Source organism: Rhinoraja longicauda, chromosome 10 (genome assembly GCF_053455715.1).
Source record: "Rhinoraja longicauda isolate Sanriku21f chromosome 10, sRhiLon1.1, whole genome shotgun sequence".
Classification (NCBI taxonomy): domain Eukaryota; kingdom Metazoa; phylum Chordata; class Chondrichthyes; order Rajiformes; family Arhynchobatidae; genus Rhinoraja; species Rhinoraja longicauda.
In genome coordinates, this window is record NC_135962.1 from 20885031 (window position 1) to 20908454 (window position 23424).

Consider the following 23424-nt stretch of genomic DNA (forward strand, 5'->3'; position numbering starts at 1 on the left):
CAAACTACTGGAGGAACTCAATGGGTCTGGTAGTATCTGTGGCAAGAAATGGACAGGTAATGTTTCAGGTCAGGGGCCGTCTTCAGACCCCTCCCCCCCCTTCCCCCCTCCCGTCCCCCCTCCCCTCCCCTCCTCCCTCCCCCTCCCCTCCCCCCTCCCCCTCCCCTCCCCCCTCCACACCTCCCTCCTCCCTCCCTCCCCCTTCCCTCCCCCCCACTCCCCTCCCGGTTACAATGGAAACCCTACGAGGACGGGCCCAACGGGCACACTTGTGCTAGTATAATATAAATTTTAAAAATAAGAAATACTTTAAAAACTATTCAGAATATTTAAGTAAACTGAATGAATTACAATGATGTAAATTACCTGATACTTAACTTTGCCTAGACTTGTCCATTTGGATACATTGACTTGCAGATGCTGGTTTACAAAAAAAGGCACAAAGTGCTGAGTAATTCAACAGGTCAGGCAGCATCTCTGCAGAACACAGATAGGTGACATTTCAGGTTGGAATCCTTTAACTGAGTAAGGGTCCAAACATCACCTATCCATTTTCAGCAGAAGAGTATGAAGGAGGGTCCAGACCTAAAATGTCACCTATCCATTTTCTCCAGAGGTGCTGCCTGACCCGCTGAGTTACTCCAACATTTTGTGCCTATTTTTGGTATAAATCAGCATCTGTAGTTCCTTTTTTATTACATTACACTTTGTATCTTCTTGTTCATTTGCCAGGTCAAACTTCACGTAAATCTCGCAGGTAGATTCCTGGGCAGAGGTGTTGGAGAATTGCAAGATATTTGCTCTCTACAGCTGCACTCCATGAGGAATACAAAGTCTGAGCACACATGGCAAATCGCTGGCCTGAAGAGGCCACGAGTTCATGGGTTCTACGTTCACATAGGGGCACTAATGTAGCGGTGCTGAAGGCTCCCAGTAGGTTTTGACCCAAGTGTATTAGCCCAGCTGCTGGAGATGGCGATGGCGACTATTGAATGCATGCAATTCTCCCAATATTTTTACAATAGATAACGTGCACTAAATATTTAGCCGTTTGAAATCTAACGTTTGCGAGGTCGTTTTGACACAGTCCCATCTGCTGAGCTTCTTCTGCTTTGTTTGCTCTGGTAAATTCTCCCCTCTGACTTGCCCTGTCCTGTGAGCATGAAAAAAATAATACTACAGCAGTTTATTAAAGACATACCAGTGAAACTATTTTCCCAAAGACTGTCATGACCTGTCTGTCCAGATTCCAGATAATCAGAATGAAAGATATGGAAGAATTTTGAAAGAGACAATCCTATTTATTTTGCCACATCTTTATATCCAGACATTTATCCACATGGGCCGGCTATATACCCTCACTTTTATGGATACCTTTGGATTTTGTATATCGCGGATGGTCCTACCAAACTTAACCGCCAGGCCAGACTGCCAACGCCAACTCTGGCCGCCACTGCCAAGGCTTTGCTTTAATGTTTCAGCTGAAAAAAGGCACCTCTGTCGGTGCACTTTTTCCTTAGCCTAAATTTTATTGTTGGGTCTCTACACAGCTCTAACGGGCTGCACGGTGGCGCAGCGGTAGAGTGGCTGCCTCACAGCACCAGAGACCCGGGTTCGATCCTGATATTGGGTGCTGTCTGTATAAAATTTGTACGCGCTCCCGTGACCTGCGTGGGCTTTCCTCAGGTGCTCCAGGTTCACTCCAAAGAAGTACAGATTTGTAGGTTAATTGGCCTTGGTAAAAATTGTCCCTAGTGTGTAGCGTAATGCTAATGTATGGGGTCTGCAGGGCCTGTTTCCGCGCTGTATCTCTAAATTACTAAATTAAACTAAACATGAAAAGCCATATGTTGCACTCGATTATAGCAGACAATTGGCAACAAAGGACGCCATTCCCCCCCTCCCCCCACAATGGTCTATTATAATGGTTTAGTGTATGTGTATGTAAAATGATTTATAATGCGTTTTGTTTAATTTAGAGATACAGCGCAGAAACAGGCTCATCGGCCCACCGAGTCCGGGCTGACCAGCGATCACCCCATACTCTAACACTATCCTACACACACTAGGGACAATTTAAACCAATTAACCTACAAACCAGAATGTCTTTGGAGTATGGAAAGAATCCGGAGATCCCACACGGTCATGGGGAGAATGTACAAACGCCATACAAACAGCCCCCGTAGTCAGGATCGAACCTGGGTCTTTGGTGCTGTGAAGCAGCAACTCTACCACAGCACTACCGTGCTGTCCTGTTGTGATGTTTGGAATGCACATTCATTGCAAGGGATCCCATTTTATTGGTATAGTTAATGAAATGCTTTGTTGGCTTGTCTTTCGCATTTACCCCACACAACTAAGTGAAACGGAGGACTATAAGAATGTTTGGGTCTGCTGTTGAATTTTTCCTGTGAGTGAAGTCCCTCCACTCAAATGCTTCCTTGTTGCTGGTGTGTTGCAAGGCATCTTGCAATGTTGACCCGGTGATATTTATTCTCGGCCTTACCACTGCCTTTTGTGACATTGCAACGTGGTGTTAAGAATTTTCCCATGGTTACTAATAGTTCTTGCCCTTGGAGGCACCTTAATTATACCACTGGCTCCCATCCTGGATTTAACCTCTGCCACATAAATCTAAAGCTGCCGTTGCCCGGTAAGTACCCTGGCCGTTGCTGTTTGTTTTTTCTCTTAGTGTTGTGTGCTTTGAATATAAATCAAATGCCGAAATAAAGACTCGATTACAGCAGTTCAACCCAAGGTGACAGTGTTAACTCCGAGAGTCCAACTGCAAATATGGTCCTGTTCAAATGGGCGTAAGGGGCAAATGAGTAGAGTCTACATGCATTGTGAAGAGTGTGTGAATTAGACTTGGTAAAAATGCCACATTCCCCGATGTGTCTTGGGAACCTCTGGCCCATTACTGCACAAAATGGAGAAGTGACATTTGGAATGGAATTGTGAACCCTAAGGCTTGTCCCTTGCTCGATGGGACCGGGAACCGGAGAGGGGGATGGAGGGAGTCAACAATGGCGGTAGATGTTGGAACAAAGGGCCGGTAGGAAGTACCGGGGAGGGGTATTACCTTCCGTGGTGTAGTCAGCTGCTGGACGGACTCTGGCTCGTGAAGGCAGAAGGTGGCCGGGTGGAGAGAGGGATGACAGTTCGCTGGCGACCCAGACAGAGGCGATAGCTGCAATGGGCTTTTACAGCCAGCCGCAGTTGCAACTTTGAAAATAGTGCCAAAAACTAGCGACTCTTGCATATGGGCTCTGTGGGCTGTTACTATGGATTCTGTACTCGGTTGGCGAATTTATTTATGTATGGCATTAATCTCACTGATCTGTATGCAAAAAAAGAATTTCACTGCACCTTGGTTCACTTGGTAATAATAAACCATTGAGGACATGTAGTGGAAGCAGGGGACTCCCAGCATAAGGCGGACACCTTCACGTGGTTATCCTGCATGTCCCACCCGGCATCCTATGGGCCACCTGTGGAGGATTCCGTGCTTCCACATCATTTCTTTACAAACTGCAGAACTGGTGGAAAAGTGAATCATCCTTGATCGTAAGGAGTCGTCTGAGGAGAAGAGAGGGTGCAGAGGAGGTTTACCAGAATGCTGCCTGGATTAGAGGGGTTTCAGTTACACGGCAAGTTTGGTCAGATTTCAAGGCACGGGGCGCAGTGGTCGAGTAACTTCCTCACAGCCCCAGAGATCCAGGTTCATTCCTTACCATGGGTGCTGTCTGTACGGAGTTTGTACGTTCTCCCTGTGACCGCCTGGGTTTTCTCCAAGTGCTCCGGTTTCCTCCCATACTCCAAAGACATACAGGTTTGTTGGTTAACTGGCTTCTGTACAAAATTGTTAATTGCCCTGATGTGTAGGATTGTGATAGTGTACGGGGTGATCGCAGGTAGGCGCGGTCTCAATGAGCTGAAGGGCCTGTTTCCACGCTGTACCTTTAAAGTCGAAAAGAAAAAGACTGTTTTCTCTGGAATGTCAAAGGTTGAGGGGCGACTTGATAGTTGTGTATAAAATTATAAGAGAAATAGGTAATGTCAAAGATGTTCCAGATGTCAACTTCTCTACATCGGCGACACCAAACACAGGCTCGGCAATCGTTTCACTCAACACCTTCGCTCAGTCCTCCTTAACCAACCTGATCTCCTGGTGGCTGAGCACTTCAACTCCCCCTCCCACTCCCAATCTGACCTTTCTATCATGGACCTCCTAAAGTGCCATAGCGAAGCCCACCAGAAATTGGAGGAACAGCACCTCATATTTCGCTTGGGCAGCTTACAGACCAGCGGTATGAACATTGAATTCTCCAACTTTAGATAGTTCCTCTGTCCCTCTCTTCCCCTCCCTTTCCCAATTCTCCCACTGTCTTCCTGTCTTCACCTATATCCTTTCTTTGTACCGCCCCCCTGACATCAGTCTGAAGAAGGGTCTCGACCCGAAACGTCACCCATTCCCTCTCTCCTAGATGCTGCCTGACCTGCTGAGTTACTCCAGCATTTTGTGATACCTTAGAGAAATAGGTAAGGTAGACAGTCCGAACCTTTGTCCCAGGATGGTAATGTCCAACACCAAAGGGCAATGCTATGGGGTGAGTGGGCAAGTTTTTAATGGAGATGTGTGGGGCAAGTCTTTTACAAGGAGAGTGATGGGGGCTTGGCACGTGTTGCCAGGGGTGGTGGTGGAGGCAGATACGATAGTGGTGTTTAAGAGGCTTTTAGATAGGCACATAGAAGTGCAGGGAATAGAGGGGTATGAATCATGTACAAGCAGAAGAGATCAGTTTAATGTGGCCCCATGTTCAACACAAACATTGTAGGTCAAAGGACCATTCCAGTGCTATACTGTTCTAAGTTCAATGTGGAAAAATACTTAAATTCTGCTTATATTTTATCAGCAGGGGTGAAACTATCATTTCAACTGCTGGCTTTTGTTGTGGATGAATGAAATGCTATCAGTATTTTTGTTTTAATTTGTAACTGTCTGGGCCAAAGCTTCTTTACCAGTTTCCTTATTTTTATTCCAGTTTCCAAGCCATGGAATCATTTTCTCCCCCGTTTCCCGTTGTCAAATCTGTCCAGGAAAATATTGTTGAGGCAGACAGGGCAATTTTTATTGCATTGGCTTTATTTCTTCTCATTCTACAAATTTTTAAGAATTTTTTCAAACCACAGATGTTCAATGTACAACAGCTTTAAAAAATAAAAAAAATTCCCGTGAATTCCCAGAATAGGATGTAAAGTAAACCTATTGGAGGCATGTCTAAGGATGTGAGGAAATGTTTGGAGTTGTTCTTCGTGTTGCATCCACACAAGCAGCCCTGCCACCATCTCCCATCACCAATGCTTGCGTTCCACCACTAGCAGCGAGATAATAGATTTGGCCAAGCAGACTCGAGAGACAGCAGGTGACTTTAACACATCTGGTTAAAGGGTTGCTCCCCGAGAGCGTACCCACTACGTTCAGTATTTCTGCTCCCAGACTATGCCAGATTCCTCCACGCCACCAGCCAGAATATAGTAAGTTTTCCAATATAAATACATTCTTTCCTGAAGCTGAAGTGATATTTAGCTTGAAGCAAAAGGAAGAATACGTGTGGCGATAATTACTGCTGCCATGCGTCAGAGTTTCCGAATGTGCAGTATAAACCAAAGGATGAGAAATCTTACGAGGAAATGGACTATTTAGTTTGGTTTAGTTTAGTTTATTATTGCCACTTGTACTAAGGTACAGTGAAAAACTTTTGTTTGCGTGCTGTTCAGTCAGAGAAAAGACTATACAGGAATTCAATCAAGCCGTCCACAGATAAAGGGTACAACATTTAGTGCAAAGATATACATTGGAGCCATAGGGTCATAAGTGATAGTAGAATTAGGCCATTCAGCCCATCAAGTCTATTCCGCCGTTCAATCATGGCTGATCTATCTCTCCCTCCTAACCCCAATCTGCCTTCTCCCCATAACCTCTGACACCTGTACTAATGAAAAATCGATCTATCTCTGCTTTAAAAATATCCACCGACTTGGGCTCCACAGCCTTCTGTGGCAAAGAATTCAACAGATTCACCAACCTCTGACAAAAGATATTTCTCCTCATCTCCTTCCTAAAAGAACGTCGGAGTCTGATTGAAGATAGTTCAGTCTTCAGTGAGGTTAATGGGTGGTCAGTCCTGCACTCTACCTGATGAGAGGACAGTTCAATTACCTAATAACAGCTGGTCCACTGTTTCCCATCTATCTTAATGGTGACACATTTAGTTTCGTTTATTATTGTCACATGTACCAAGGTACACTGAATTTTGTTTTGCTGTGTGCTTTCTGGTCAGTGGAAATACTTTACATGATTAGAATCAGGCTATCCACAGTGAACAGGTACCGGATAAAGGGTATAACACTTAGTGCAAGATAAAGTCCGATTAAACATAGTTAGAAGGTCTCCAATGAGGTAGATGGGATGTCAGGACCACACTCTATAATTGGTGAGAAGATGGTTCAGTTGTCTGATAACAGTTGAGAAGAAACTGTTCCTGAATCTGGAGGTATGCATTTTCAAACTGTTCCTGAAAATTTCTGTAAAGAAACAATGAGGAAAAGCTACAAATGCACTGCAATATGTTTCTCCCATGCCTTTCTTAATGGTTGTGGCCATTTTGCCACACTCCATTGTGTTTGAACTTGGTACCGTAAAACTCTGACAGACAACTATCTCACTATTTGGAAATCCTGATGCTTTGGTATCTGGCTCACCATATAACGTTTCCAATGTTCGTATTGGGTTCACTAGGAAACTTCTTATAATACTTTATAACATCTGAAAAGGTGAGTTGGGGTGTCAGTGGGAATAGTGTCCAGTAATCTGGGCAATGTGCCTGGTTGAGAGAGGCCAAGCCTCTTCCATCGCTATCATCTTGTACACCACAGACTAAATTCAGCAGAATACAATGTCTGAATATAGACACAAAAAACTGGAATAACTCAGCGGGACAGGCAGCATCTCTGGAGAGAAGGAATGGGTGACGTCTGCAGAAGGGTCTCGACCCGAAATGTCACCCAATCCTTCTCTCCAGAGATGCTACCTGTCCCGCTGAGTTACTCCAGCTTTTTGTGTCTTTCTTCGGTTTAAACAAGCATCTGCAGTTTCTTCTTGCACATAATGTCTGAATAGTTCGGTAGACTTTCTCCTCAAGAATGTTGGCAGGATCAGGATTGTTGGTTGCATATTTCACAATTTATTTCTGGACTGGCCGCAAGGCAAATGGTTGAGGGTTTCTTAAGAGTGTTGCTGAGATATTGGAGCAAGCACCTTTAGTGACCCACAAAGTTTGTTTTGGAGGATACACAATTAGAGCACTTTATTCTTAATAAACAGTTATACTCTATCTTTCCACATCCAACGTTGAGGTTTGAATAGCCAGACGATTCCTCTTCACTGCGCAATGTGAGTTGTCTGCTGGTTCAAATCAACTTGTTAGTGGGGTAAGAGGTTTTTTTATTGCTGCTGACTACACTCTTTTCCTATTGCAAAGAGCTGTGTTGTTGTCTATGCTGCTTCTCCCTGCTCCCTTGGTGTTCAACCCTACCAGTTGCCTGGAAGTGTGGAAGTGGCCTGCAATCCAAGGAGTGAGAGCAGTGGAGTTTAGTTTATTGCCACGCGTACCGAGGTACGGTGAAAAGATTTTGTTGCGTGCTAACCAGTCAGCAGAAAGACAATACATGATTACAATTGAGCCATCGATGGTACATGATAAGGGAATAACATGAATAACATGATAGTGAATCTGAATAGTTCGGTAGACTTTCTCCTCAAGAATGTTGGCAGGATCAGGATTGTTGGTTGCATATTTCACAATTTATTTCTAGACTGGCCGCAAGGCAAATGGTTGAGGGTTTCTTAAGAGTGTTGCTGAGATATTGGAGCAAGCACCTTTAGTGACCCACAAAGTACAGATACATGATAAGGGAATAACGTGAATAACGTTTAGTGCAAGATAAAGTCCAGTATAATCCAATCAAAGATAGTCTGAGGCGCTCCAATGAGGCAGATAGTAGGTCAGGATTGCTCTCTAGTTGTTGGTAGGATGGTTCAGTTACCTGATAACAGCTGAGAAGAAACTGTCCCTAAATCTGGAAGTGTGCGTTTTCATACTTTTATGCCTTTTGCCTGATTGGAGAGGGGAAAAGAGGGAGTGGCCGGGTTGCGACTCATCCTTGACTTTGCTGGTGGCCTGGCCGAGGCAGCGTGACGTGTAAATGGAGTCAATGGAAGGGAGGTTGGTTTGTGTGATGGTCAGGACTGCATCCACAGTACTCGGCAATTTCTTGCGGTCTTGCATGGAGCTGCTCACAAACAAACAAACAGTGTGAAATGTGGAAACTGCCTCTCAACTGGTGTCATAGGCATCATAATAACCCACTAGTGCAATCTAGGACGAGGGGTAGAAGATATAAAAAGATCTATATCCTGGGTATTTGCCGACTATTCCGCTTTGGATTTGTGTCATAGGTGTGCCCTTTTGCAAGGGCAGTGGATAATGGAGCAGCGATGAAGAGATGGAGGCAAGAAAAGCCCATGGCTGGCCACAAATGAGTTTGTTTGGCCCATTGTTAGCTAGGGAAGGTGTCATCAGTTCTATTTTAGTTTTTTTCCATGCTGTGGTTTTGGTTTTGAGCACTGTGATAGAGTGGTCCTCCTGTGGACGGACACTTACACAAAGCTTTTTCCCTCCAAAATCCTTCAGATGCATTTTTGTTTCAAGTCACAGGCACCTCAGGTGTTACCCGTGTTTGATTTATGCACCTGTGAAATAACGCGCCCTTTTAATTAATAACAAAACCTAATCTACATGTTGTATTTTTGAAATAATGTGCTCAAATTTACGTCAGTTTAAATGTATATATGTTTAATGTACATATTTTTGAATTATGCGCTGCTTTCTAGGAGCGTAAACCACGCAGAAAGCACAAGCTACCTGCACATTGGATCCTGTGTAGATGTTAAATTCCATGGTTTTAGTAGAGCGAATGAAGAAGAGAACACAGGATCCAAAGTTGCAACATCTGAAAACCGAGAACTACCGGTGCTAGAAAACAGAAATATAAACTGGAAATGCTGGAATCACTCAGCAGGTCAGGAAGCATTCGTGGAATTTAAAGCAGAGTTAACGTTTCAGGCCAGGTCGCTGGTAGAGCTGCTGCCTCACAGAACCAGAGGCCCAGATTCGATCCTGACCTCACGTGCTGCCTGTGTGGAGTTTCCACATTCTCCCCGTGACCACATAGGTTTCCTCTGGGTGCTTCGGTTTCCTCTCCCATCCCAAAGTCATGTGGTTTGCAGGTTAATAGCCCACTGAAAAAATTGTCTCAGGGTGTGGATTAGTAGTTTAATTTAGTTGAGAGACACAGTGTGGAAACAGGCCCTTTGGCCCACTGAGTCCACGCTGACCATTCACTAGTTCTATGTTATGCCAGGTTTGCATCCTGCACACTAGGGGCAATTTACAGAAGCCAATTAGCCTCCACACCATGTCTTTGGAATATGGGGGAAACTCGTAGTCAGGATGGGACTCTAGTCTCTGCCACTGTGAGGCAGCAACTCTACCACTGTGTCACCCCATAAAGCAGGATAACATAGAAGTAGTGTGGATTGGTGATCAAAGGTTGACGTGGATTTGGTGGGCCAAAGGGGCTGTTTCCATGCTGTTTGTGTAAACTAAAACTAATGAACTGGGTCTGATGAAGATTGGTGGACTTGAATCGTGAACTCAGTTTCTTTTCCACAGATGTTGCCTGACCTGCTGAGTGTTCCCAGTGTTTTCTGCTTTCATTTCAAATTGCAACATCTTTCTGATTACCTTGGCCAACTCTTTGTCGACCTGATAGTATCTCCCCTAATCACATCTGCCACAGTGACAAAGGTTGCTCGCAGCACAGTCTCAGTGCTTAGGCTGATCTGTGTTGAGAAACCGGCCAAGAATAGGAGGAAGAGAAAATAAATCAAGTTTATTTTGAATAAAGAAATCCAAAGTATCACATTTTTGCAGAGTTCCCATTTCAATCACATCGCACCAAATGTTTGTTTGAAATGTTACCAATTTTGCCCTTGTCTCACTTGTCTCTGTTTTTTGTGTACATAGTGATCTTCAAAATTTATATTCCATGAGCTTAATAAAGCTGTATCTTATTTCTTTAAAAAAAACATTCTTGCATTTGTTCATTATGGAACTGATTATTTGTTTTAGATGATAAATTTGTTACTGTCTTTGCGATGCTTTCATCATCAATCTCCATCATGCTAATTTATTAGTTTTACTTATCACATTTATAATATGTTAAAATTAACTTGTGCTTTTCTTTCATACAACGCAGGGACTATAAATAAATATACAACTTATTGAGGTAATAATAATGGATCAGTTTGTTTGAAGAGCTAATTTTTGAGTGCGATGCCCCATTGTTAAAAGCATAAAGGTTTTCTTCCTCTGACTACCCAGACTTAGGAGTGGGAGGCAAGGATTGTCTCAAATGCCCTTTTTTTGTACATTAAGTAAATCAACTTTATGCAGTAAAAATGGTAGATTGTGTAGGAAAAAAGTTCAGATGCTAGTTTAAACTGAAGACAGACATAAAAAACTGGAGTAACTCAGCAGGTCAGACAGCATCTCTGGCGAAAAGGAATAGGTGCAGTTTTGGGTCGAAACGTCACCTGTTCCTTTTGTTCAAAACTGGTAGATAGTTTAGTTTAAGATGTATTTACTCTAGGGGACCTTTGACATTGGCAACAATTTTAGTTTGGAACTTAAAAGGTAGTGTTCTAATTGAGCCAAGGTTAGCAGCATTACCTGCCAGAGTGGTATGATTTCATTTGATGATGTATATAGACTTTGAAGACCGAGAGCATGATCCTGCAGTACATTGCTAAGCTCATAAAATGGCTGTGTTTTAAAGTTGATTTGCATGTTGCTTATTAAAAAAAATCCAGGAGGATTTTTGATATAGGAAGCACAAGGACAATGTCTAAAGAATGGAATAAATAGGGGGGAGCAACATGATTAAACATAACCTACTCCAGTCCGATTTCCTACAAGTACTTTAGATCAAATTCATTTTCCCTCCCGAAGTTATTTCTGGTCTTCAGTTTTGATCCTAGTCTCATTAGATCCCCCTCACTGGTCAGAAATTGATGTGCCAAGGCTTTTGGTCTCCTCTTGTTGGCCAGTCACAGAGCTTGTTTAATTGAATGGCTAATCAAGTGAATGTGTGCAATAAGAGAGGTGTCCATCCTTGAGTAATGTTGATGATTACCACATTCTTCCCTCCAAAACAGAGGCGCTGAGATGAGCAATTGACTCCCAATGGTGCACAGTGGTGGGAGTGGCGGACTTGGGCGATTTGAGTCCGACTATCCATCCATTGAAAGTCCAGCCCTCTGAAACTGCAACTTCATAACTGTACCACGTTATCTTACTTAACATGAAAATATATGAAGTAGAACTGTAACTGTAAATGAGGTATTATTTATTTGTTTGTATATCTGGCGAACCTATTCGCAAGACATTTGGACAGATATATAGATAGGAAAGATTTGGAAGGGTGTGGGCCAAATGCAGATGAATGGGACTAGCCCAGAATGCCCACTTGGTCGGTATGGACAATTTTGTCCCAAGAGCCTGTTTCCATGCAGTATAACAAGACTCTGGGTGACCTGATGGGAACATACAAGATCCAAAAGAGTCTTGACAGGGTGGATGTACACCAGATGTTTTCTCTTGAGGGAGAATCTAAAACCAGGCATCACTGCTTGAAAATAAGAGCTATTAATTTAAGACCATAAGATGAATTAAATATCTTTTTTCCTTCAATGGATCATGTCTTCAGACCACTCTTCCTCAGTGTTGTGGAAGCAGATTCTATGAATGTCTTTAAAGCAGAGATAAGTAGATTCTTGATAAGCAATGGGGGTGACATTCTTGGTAGGCAGAAGTTAAGGAATATATAAATAAGGTTACAATTGGATCAGCCATACACTTGTTTAATCGTGGAGCAGACTTAGGGTAATCCTGCTTCTAGTTTGTATGTTCATATCAATTCATTCAGGTTGGCCTTTGGCCAATTTAAGATAACTACTGACTGCCACCCTTGATTTTAGTTTCACTTGTGTAATATCACAATTGCTTCTTTGTCTCTTAATTTCTAAATTCACAACTGCTCAACTCGCTTGCACCCAGAAAAATCTTTGCACTTGGTTTTAAACACCAAAGCTGGCATCTTTTCTATTTGACTGTTTCCAATAATTAAGTATAAATACAATTTACCTTTAGTTTGAAAGATTCATTTAGATATCTATATTTACTTTGTTTGTCTGAAGAAGGGTCTTGACCCGAAACGTCACCCATTCCTTCTCTCCCGAGATGCTGCCTGACCCGTTGAGTTACTCCAGCATTTTGTGTCTACCTTCGATTTAAACCAGCATCTGCAGTTTATTTTCCCTACTTTACTTTGTTTCCCAATTGTTGGTTTAAAATTTGGTATGATTTATAAGAGATCTTCCAACACAAGTTCAATTGAACCAGACTGCTACAATTTCAACACTACACTGTTGAAGATCTTCTAGCAGAGTTACATTAAATGCAAATTTTACTGAACCTTTCTGTGAAATAAATGCCTGAGAATGACATTACCAAATAGTTATTCCCTTAAGTTTTAAATATAAAGACAGGTTAAAAACAAGAAGGTATGCACAACAAAACGAAGAGGTTTAAACAGTCAAAAAGGTTAATTACTTCAAAAGGATGCAATTGAGCCACAAATGTTAAAATTAGCAAGCGATTGCTCTCATGATATCCACATATGTAGCAAGAAGAGTAATTTGTAAAAAACATTTTGTTCTTGATTGTTTTACTAACTGCAAGATATACAAGGAGAAAAAGAATATCCAACTGTAAAACATGTTCAACAGACTGAAGAAGGGTCCCGACCTGAAACGTCACCTAGTCATATTCTCCAGAGATACTGCCTGACCGCTGAGTTACTCCAGCACTTTGTGTCCTTTTTTCACTGGTGAAATACCTGTTTAATCTGCCTTCTCATTGGTTTTTATGATTAATGCCCCTGAATTGCTTTCTAGAGGGCCAACAATTACTCAATTAACTATTTTTTTCAAAATGTCTGTTTTTATCTTTCTCTCTTTAGTTTCTGCTCTAATTTTTTGCTCCTTATTTATCTTCCAGTCATTTGTTACTGCTTTATATTCTATGTGATACTCTGTTCTGTCATGTACCATTCCACAGATTTGTTTTCTTCTTTCAATGTGAAATCATCTTTACCTCTGTCAGTGAACCATAAAATAATGCGTCACCTCTTGGAATTGTTTTTCTTACTGGAATGTATCCTCTCTGTGTATTCTGAAAGACCTTCCTCAGTGCCAGTTGCTGCATCTCGACAGGCTGATTCTTTAGCACCATAGTGGCAAAGCAGTAGAGATGTTGTCTTACAGCGCCAGAGAACCAGGTTTGATTCTGACTACCGGTGCAGTTTGTGCGGCGTTTGTACATTCTCCCTGTGGCCGCGTGGGTTTTCTCCAGGTGCATGCTGTATCTCTAAACTAAACTAAACTAAATTAACCTACCTCACCAAAAGACAAAGACAGAGTAACTCAGCATGTCAGGCTGCATATCTAGAGGATATGGAAAGACAACCTTTTGGGTCAGACCCTTCTTCAAACTGTAGAGGAGTCACAACCCAAAACATCACCTATCCATGTCCTCCAGAGATGCTGCCTGATCTGCTGTGCTACTTCAGCACTTTGTGTTCGACGCAAGATTCCAGCATCTGCAGTTCCTTGTGTCTACTTTTTACTGCTCTCTTTCTGTGACACTATAAATTTGAATCTTTTGCCCATCTTATTTTCTTCCAGTCCATGCAGTGATTAAAATTCACTGGCATATTGATATACCTTTCTGACAAGTTCCCATTGCAGTCTCCTTTATTCTCTGTTCTCCTTGTGATGTGCTCTGACCGATATTGTCCCTTGAGAAGAATCGGATACCCTTTGCAGGGTCAGTTTTTTGCTTGCAGCAGACAGACCATTGTTGTTGGCTTCCATCATTTACCAGCTGTAAGTTGAGACGAGAGTTTTAGCTTTTGTAATTCCATTAACGATGGCACAGTCCATCATTAATAAGCTCGCCAACTTTCAACAGAAATTCAGTGATGTTCCAAGCATGAGAACCTTTACAAAATCCCTTTTGACCTGTGGGAGCTAAATAACAAACTGAGCTTATGTTATTTTTGAAGTGGATTATGATTTTCACATGAGCAGAGAAGAAAAGTTGAGTGTAGAAGATTCGACTCATCGCGGAAGCACTCTGGAGAGGTTCCTTGATTTGGGGAGGGAAGGCTGAACCCCTTTTTTTACTCAAATAGTTTTATACCAGTTATTCAATAGTTTATACCGTACCAAATGCCATGAATGGTTCTGAGATGAAGCAGCTTGTTATCGAGCACAGTTAATGCCAGGTGATTCAAGATCTGGGCTGTTATTTCCATTTTATGGAATGTTTTTGTGTTGCCGCAATTGAGTGTCAGTTTAGGCTTCTAATGCAATCGTGTAACACAATGTGGCTTTGTTTTAGCGCTGGATAAACTCTTTCTGAAACTGGATTAGGTACATTGGCTTAGTGTTTGAGTTATTCAACTGTGTCCATGGAATGCTTGCCAGCATTTTAGTTAGAGGGGAACAAATTGGTGCAGATTCAGTAGCTGCACAGAGATCAGCTTGATTGACCGTAAACCTGTTGAACTCAAAGTCAGTAACAGGTCAAGCACTCATCATTTCTTAGCGAAAGGGATACTAAAAATGTAGTATTCTAACAGCTATGACTCCAAAGTTAATTTACGAGTCAAATATTTGAAATACCAGGCTTTTCTTTCTTGAGTTGGTCAGTACTGACCCTGATCACCAGCAGCTTTATCAATAATGGCTTCCCCGATTTAAAATGTCTTCATTCAAATATTGCAATGAACCCAGTTAAATACTTATTTCATTATTCTCAATTCTCAAACTAGTGATTCTACCAAGAATCTTAATTTGGGCTTTTCCATCAAAGAGCCCCGCATAATATATCACATACATTAAATGTAGTAAAACAGTCCAAGGCTGAAAATTAATTGGATTGAAATATGAAACAGTGTTTTCTTCTCTCCACAAAAATGCTGCCTGACCTCTGAGATTTTGCAGCATCTTCTGGTTTTATCAACATTCACTTAAACATAGTGTGAGTTAAGATACCGCAGCAAGTTTACAGAGTAGAAGACAGACAATGAGAGCTTTGGAAAGTTTCAATTTAATGGTGATAAAGGTGATGATTGCAGCAGTAGAAATGCTTGTCTGTCTTGCATTCAATCAAAACGTAAGATCGGGAGCTGAGCCCATGACCAAATTATATGAGAAGATGTAGGAGCAAAACGAAAGGCCACACGGAGTTGGTGTTCCAAGTAACGGACGATTTTGTTAAAACTGATGCACACCAGGAGACCAGTCAAAGCAGATCTGAGCACGACTTTGGTACAGCTTTTACATTCTCAGCTGGCAAAATTACGCAGAAACTTGATTAACAGTAAAACTAGGTCTTGATTACAGAATGGAGGCTATAAAATGACTTAATTAGGTAACAATCTAGGTATTGATTACAGGATAAAAATGATTATCCACAAGTCTAACTTAGTTGATAGTAGATCTAAATTTCTGTTACAACGAAGGATGCATGCTGTAACATAATCAATGAAGTTCCTGAAAGTTGGGTGTCGTCACTGCTGCATTCATGTCACTACTTTTAGGTTTTGGCTGCAGTTCCCTAAAATCACAATAGTATAACAGTATAACAGAACTTTATTGTCATTCGGTATAAATACCGAACGAAATTTCAGCAGTCACAAGACACAGCAAAAAAGAAAAGAACACAGGACACACAACACCAACATCCATCACAGTGACTCCAAACACCCCCTCACTGTGATGGAAGGCAACAAAACTTCCACACTCTTCCCCCCCCCCCCCCCCCCCCGGGCCCACGGACAGGCACAATGTATATCCATATATTAGCCCTCACTATTCTTTCCCCTACAATAGAAGATCATACGGGCACTCACCAACTTGGCAAGGGTTATGTTCCGTGAACTCTTGCGTAAGGTACATTTTACATAAGTCGGAATCACCATCCCCATCCCCTGCCTGAAATAACTTGCAGAGTATTAACTGTCCCAGCGACGTCCCACTGCTTCCAGGGCACTTTCTGCATCGTGCAGCATTCTGGGAAAGCATCATCGCCATTGCTGCCTTGTTTCTGATGTCAACTTTTGAGCGATCATACAGTGTTGTGGAAATTACAAACTGCCTTGATTGCACTAAGGACTGAGTACAGAATTGTTTACGTAAATGCGAGTTCACATAAGTTTCCAATTGCGTAAGTCAGAGTGTCTGTACTGTATATAATTCAGCTCATCCACAGACAAGGAATGGGCTGTCAACAGTAATTGAAGATCAAAGTTTTCATGAGGACCTAAGGCAATGATTTTTGTTCTGCCAATGCTCAATGGCTGTAATTATGTGTTCATTCAACATGGAGGCCAAGCAAACATACTGATAAATCAGTGGCAAGGAGTGGTGGTGACAACGAGTGGTGGTGTTGAGCTCATGGGTGATGTCCTGTGAGAGTGTGATTCTGCAGAGAAAAACCAAGGGTCATGATTAGATACCAAGGGTTACAGCGATCAAGCAGGAAGAGAAGAGAAGTCATCCCTGGCATTTATTAAAAAGATAGACTAACTCGGTTGGAGAAGGATGGATAAGAGACACGAGAGTAAACAGTGATACAGCACAGAGTCAGATCATCAGCCCAACTCAACCATGCTGACCAAGATGCCCCATCTAAGCTAATCTCATTTGCCTTCATTTAGCCCAAATCCCTCAACCTTTCCTGTCCATTACCTGACCAAATGTCTTTTTAAATGTTGTTTTTCTACCTTCCTCAACTAGTTAGTCTGGCAGCTTGTTCCAGGTACCCACCGGCCTCAGTAAATGCTGAGGTCAACTGCATCAAAGGTTGAGAACGATGAAGGGAGATGATTAACCAAGGTTACACGCCAATAGGATGTCACACGCAACTTGAAATGAGGGTCATTTCAGTGGTGTGGCACAGACAGAAGCTGCTGGGCATCAAAGGAGAGGAGGGTAGATCACTTATTGATTGGGAAAGCAATCATAACATTGAACCCGCAACACCATCTGTTTATTAAATCTAGTTATAGCCTAATGCGTAAGCATTAATCATGTTGAAAGCCTCACTTCATATAAAGTTGAAAAAACAATGAACTAGGAAAAGTAATCACTTCTGAATTACAGAATTTACCAATTCCTTTTTCACGCTTCTCTTGTAGCCTCCTGTATTCCTGAATACCAAAAGGAGCTGGACTTCTTAGAGTCATATAGCGTGGAAACTGGCCCTTCGGCCCAACTTGCCCACACCAACCAACATGCCCCATCTACACTAGATGCCTGCCTGCATTTGGCCCATATCCCTCTAAACCTGGCCTATCCATTAGTAGTACTATCCACACCATTAAAGCAATACTTTGTTTATAATTTGGAAATACATTTCTGTGACCTTTTTATCAATTCTGATATTTGTTCAGGAGATAACCCAATGTTTTGAGCGGCAGTTGATAAGTTCGATTGAGAAACTTGGCTTTCTGCCAGGTCTGCATTGTGAAAGCAAAGACCATTTATCTGGAACGTGGAGGGTTAGCTGCCGATAGTTGTGTCTGGGTTACCTTTAGCCCGAATGTCTGTGTTTCTATGCACACACACACACGCACAGAATCATTCTGACTAAAGATATATATGTATGTATGTTGTGTGTTTGTGTGTATGTCCGTGTAATTCTGTATGTGTTTATAAGTCTGCATAACTCTGTGTGTGTGTACATGAGTGTATGTGTCTGTGTTCTTATATGTCATTGTGTATGCTTATGTGCATATAGGAGTGCATAAGTATCTGTGTGAATGTGTCTCTGTGTTTTCTTCTGCACTTGTATATGTGTACGATACATCTGCCTTTCTTTCTCAGAATGATGTCGGAAACATGTTTTAAATTGTTTTCAGTTGCAAAGAGCAAATGATATTACAAGTATCAGGATCTTTAGGAAATATGAAATATGAACTAAAGCAATACTCTACAGAGCGGTGCAGCAGTAGAGTGGCTGCCTTACTGCGCCAGAGACCTGGGTTCGATCCTGAGTACGGGTGCTGTCTGTACGGAGTTCGTACATTCTTTCTGTGACTACATGGGTTTTCTCTGATACCTCCGATTTTCTCCCCCACTCTAAAGATGTACAGGTTTGTAGGTTAATTGGCATCTATAAATTATAAATCAAAATTATGAAAAACGTGAGTGTATAAAACTTGCCATAAAATATTCGTAGGATTGTGTAAGGGAGAATTTTGTATTGAGCATGTTTGTGAAGCTAACAAGGAGTGAAAGGGTTAGAAAGATAGACTGGTGGTGAAAGTTTATGTTATTCAGTCTCAATTTCCATTCCTTTTACAATTGCATGGCTTGCTCACCACACCAGGAGGAATTAAGTGCGAGTAACTTTGGTGTGAGTTGATCAGCAAAGTAAATCATGTTTCCTTCCCCAGAGAGCTCGCTTTTAGTTTAGATACAATCCAACTGCTCAACAGCCATTATATCTCAGTTATTTGTAATTTTTCTCAACTGAATGTATATACTCAAGGTGGCCTGGTAGGATTTAGATTCCTATTCATTGCATTGTTCGTTTGGTGAAATAATGACAAGCATCAGTTTCAAACTGCTGAAAGGCATGTTTCAAAAGGAATTCTCTACTAAATAGCAGTCAACACTTCAACAATAATATTTCGGAATGTGGTATATCAGTAATTTGAGATGGAAACTGAGTTCAATGTAATATTCTTTGGAGTAACGGGCAACTTTATGGAGCCAAGCTTTTCAACCAGTGGGTTTCCCTGTAAACCATATTTGTTGTTTAAACTATTTGAGGTGGACTTTTATTTGTTAACATGTTGAGTCGACATGGCTACTGTATCACACAGCTACCAGGGTGATAATAGAGAAAATAAGCTTTAAATTAAAACACAAATTGCTGGCAATACTTCGCAAGTCAGGGAGCATCTGTGGGCAGACAAACTGGGTTAAAGTTTCAGTTGAATGAGCATCAGATGAAAACTCTCCACACCCTAGTTTTCCTATTAGTTCCACTGTTCGCATCCTTGTATCCCCCCATTATCACCTCTTCCCCAGCCAACAATATGCCATTATGGGATTCAAACTTCCTTGGTCCTCTGTTGCTGGCCCACCTTTGTTCTGGCCTTTTCTCACCTCCAGTCTTGCCTCCCCTCTACTTTCATTCTGAGGAAGGGACCCGAAACGTCACCCATTCTTTTTCTCCAGAGATGCGGCCTGACCCACTGAGTTACTCCAGCGCTTTATGTCTATCTTCGGTATATACCAGTATCTGCAGTTTCTTTCTACACAATGTGAAATATAAATTCTGCTTCATTCTCTGCTAAAGCTGTCGGACCTGCTGTGTGTTTCCATAATTTCCTGTTGTTAAATATAGACTTCCAGTACCTGTGGTTGTTAGCTTTTCAACAAACTAAATGGACCTCGGTCAATTTTACTCTGGAAATCCTAATTTCCAAAGGAATTCTTGTTAAGGCCGTGTAGATCAAACCACGGAATGTTGTTGGGGGGTGGGGAGAGTGAGGTTTGTTCTAACTACAATAGGTGGAGTGCTTAAAAGTTCCCCTTCTGCAGTGAGCCGTCAAAGGATTAAAGTTATATTTTCCAAAGGTGATCAAGAATTACAGACAAATTGAAAACAGATGCTGTTCAGCAAAGTCCTTTGCTCAAAATAAACATTGTTCTTATATATTCTTGTATTGCCCTAAAATCTTCAGCTAAACTTTACTTTTCCTTGGATGTCTTTGTTGTTAATGCCCTGATCACTGAATCAATTCAGAAAATCAACTTAAAACACCAAGAAAGATAGAATTGCCATTTACAGGGCATCCCCTCACATTTAGTTTAGTACAGAGATACAGCGTGGATTCAGGCCCTTCGGCCCACCGAGTCCACACTGACCAGCGATCCTCTTACACCAACACTATACGACACACTAAGGACAAGTTACAATTTTACCTAGCCAACTAATCTACAAACTTTGGAGTGTGGGAGGAATCTGGCGCACCCGGAGAAAACCCACGCAGGTCACGGGGAGAGAGTACAAACGTATTATTGTGAAGTGCGTTTGGTGCCACCAAGTCAGCAAAGACAGGAGCCAATAAAAGAACAGCAAGATCATATAATTTAAATGATCAGTTAAATTTTGCTTGGTGATATTGGTAAAGGAATGGACATTAACCAAGGCATCTCTGAACTTCAAATTAGCAATGAAGGCCACTGAAGTGTCAGCAACGAGGGCTTTGTGGCATTGAGCCGATCAATGAGTTCACTGCCATAGTATTGAATCAGGGATTGAACTTTACTCAGGAGCTTGGCCATTTCCTGTTGTTCACTCTTCATCAACCTGCAAATCATCCATTCTGACTTGGCTGTCTGGGTACAGAAAATGCAGGATCTCTGTCAAGTTGTGGTTAGGGAACCTATTTTTACCTGATGATGTCTCTTCATTGCAGTCTTCTAATAAATCTACCTCTGTCACTTTGGATTGGAATTTCCTGTATCCTGAATATTTTATCCTTTGGATGGCAATGGATGGCAATCAGATGAGATCACTGTAATCCTTCAGCCTCCAGCCAATCAAGGTAAAACAGACTCTCTTTGTCAACGTGCATGCAGTTAACGAGAGTGCTTCATTTTAAAGAGAATGGCAAATTGTTGCTGGGTTTAAAACCGCTGTGTTATGAAACTTAAATAGAAAAAGGGATTCTCACTTCTGGCAGTTTCTTCTAAAAAAGCCACTACTTTGCACCTTAGTGGGACAGAGCCACATTAACACTGACCTGGTTCAATCTTGATATGATGTGCTCCTGATGCTCCCCCCACCCCCTCCTCCACATCCCCCTTCCTTATCCCCACACACTCTCTTTGCTCCCATTGAAGGTAGACACAAAATGCTGGAGTAACTCAGTGGGTCAGGCAGCATCTCAGGAGAGAAGGAATGGGTGACGTTTCGGGTCGAGACCTTCTTCAGACTGAATCTCAGTCCAAGTATCTCAGTACAAGTGACAATAATAAACCAATATGTGGGAGGTGCAACGAGACATGGGTGTCCTTGTACATCAGTCTGATGAACGGTCTCAATCCGAAATGTCACCCATTCCTTCTCTCCTGAGATGCTGCCTGACCCACTGAGTTACTCCAGCATTTTGTGTCTACCTTCAATTTGAACCAGCATCAGCAGTTATTTTCCTACACTCTTTGCTCCCATAATTGTTTCTGACCTCCATGTGGTTAACCGAGCTCCTGGTCTCCCTATCACAGGAGTCTTATCAGCAGAGAATCTCCGAAGTGGGAGAGATGTGTTAATCAACACGCAAGACTGAAACAATGTGGTTTCAGGTCCTCCCTCCCTCTCCAGAATTGTCCAGGCAAATGCCCAAGATGTAATACTATATATTGCAGACACAAGGAACTATAGATGCTGGAATCTTGAGTAAAACACAAAGTTCTGCAGTAACTCAATGGGTCAGGTAGCATGTGTGGAAGGAATGGCTAGACAATGTTCTGGGTCGGGATCTTTTTTCAGAATGCAAAGATTTGGTGACTTACTAGAAAGTCTGTCCAGACCTGAAACATCATTTAGCTATTCTCCCCAAAGATGCTGCCTGACCTGCTGAGTTACTCTAGCTAATTGTGTTTTGCACTATATACAGCACTCAGCTTATTTTTTTAATTTTGCACTACCTGATGGTTTTTCACTGTATCTCAGTACAAGTGACAATAATGAACCAATATGTGGGAGGCGCAACGAGACCTGGGTGTCCTTGTACATCAGTCACTGAAAGTAAGCATGCAGGTACAGCAGGCAGTGAAGAAAGCTAATGGCATGTTGGCCTTCATTGCAAGAAGATTTGAGTTTAGGAGCAAAGAGGTCCTACTGCAATTGTGAGCCTGAACCAGGAGTATTGTGCGAAAATTTGGTCTCCTAATTTGAGGAAGGACATTATTGCTATTGAGGGAGAGCAACGTAGGTTCACCCGGTTAATTCCCAGGATGGCGGGACTGACATATGATGAAAGAATGGGTCGACTGGGCTTGTATTCATTGGAATTTAGAAGGATGAGGGAAGATCTTATAGAAACATAAAATTCTTAAAGGATTGGACAGGCTAGATGCAGGAAATATGTTTCTGATGTTGGGGGAGTCCAGAACCAGGGGTCACAGTTTAAGAATAAGGGGTAGGCTATTTAACATAGAAATATAGAAAATAGGTGCAGGAGGAGGCCATTTGGCCCTTCGAGACAGCACCGCCATTCATTGTGATCATGGCTGATCATCCACAATAAGTAACCTGTGCCTGCCTTCTCCCCATATCCCTTGATTCTGCTAGCCCCTGGAGCTCTATATATCTCCATCTCAGTCCTAATCTATATTTAGGACTGAGATGAGGAAAAACGTTTTCACCCAGAGAGTTGTAAATCTGTGGAATTCTCTGTCACAGAGGGCAGTGGAGGTCAATTCACTGGATGTTTTCAAGAGGGAGTTAGATTTAGCTCTGGGCTAAAGGAATCAAGGGATATGTGGAAAAAGCAGGAATGGGATACTGATTTTAGATGATCAGCCATGATCATATTGAATGGCAGAGCTGGCTCGCAGGGCAGAGTGACTTACTCCTGCACCTATTTGTTTATGTTTCTATGGCTCTGGAGTGAGCCGTCAGCTGAGGAAGCACACAACCTAATTATTGGTCAGGGCAGAGCCTTGACCTTCAGTGGCTTGTCCATCTGTTGGCTGTGAATTTTGCATTTATGAAAGCTCAATTCTTCTCCTGTCCTCTATTGCCACTGTTGTCAAGTATTTAAACAGAGGAACATGTTAGTTATTTAAAATTCTGCAGACATAAAATTAAATTTGAGGAAATCACCTGCACTGGAAAATGATTCAGCACTGGTTTCATACATCTTAATTTTCAGCTGTTTGCAAATAACAACATCAAGAAGGTCTTTGAGAAGTTCTTAGAACATAGAGTGTGGAACAGTTCAGCTCCACAAGTGCCCTTGGGCCCACTATGTCTCTGCCAAACATGATGCCAAGGCCACCTCTTGTCTACCTGTGAAAAATCCATATCCTCCAGTCCCTGCATATCCACATGCCTATCTGAAAGCCTCTTAAATGCCACTATTGTATCT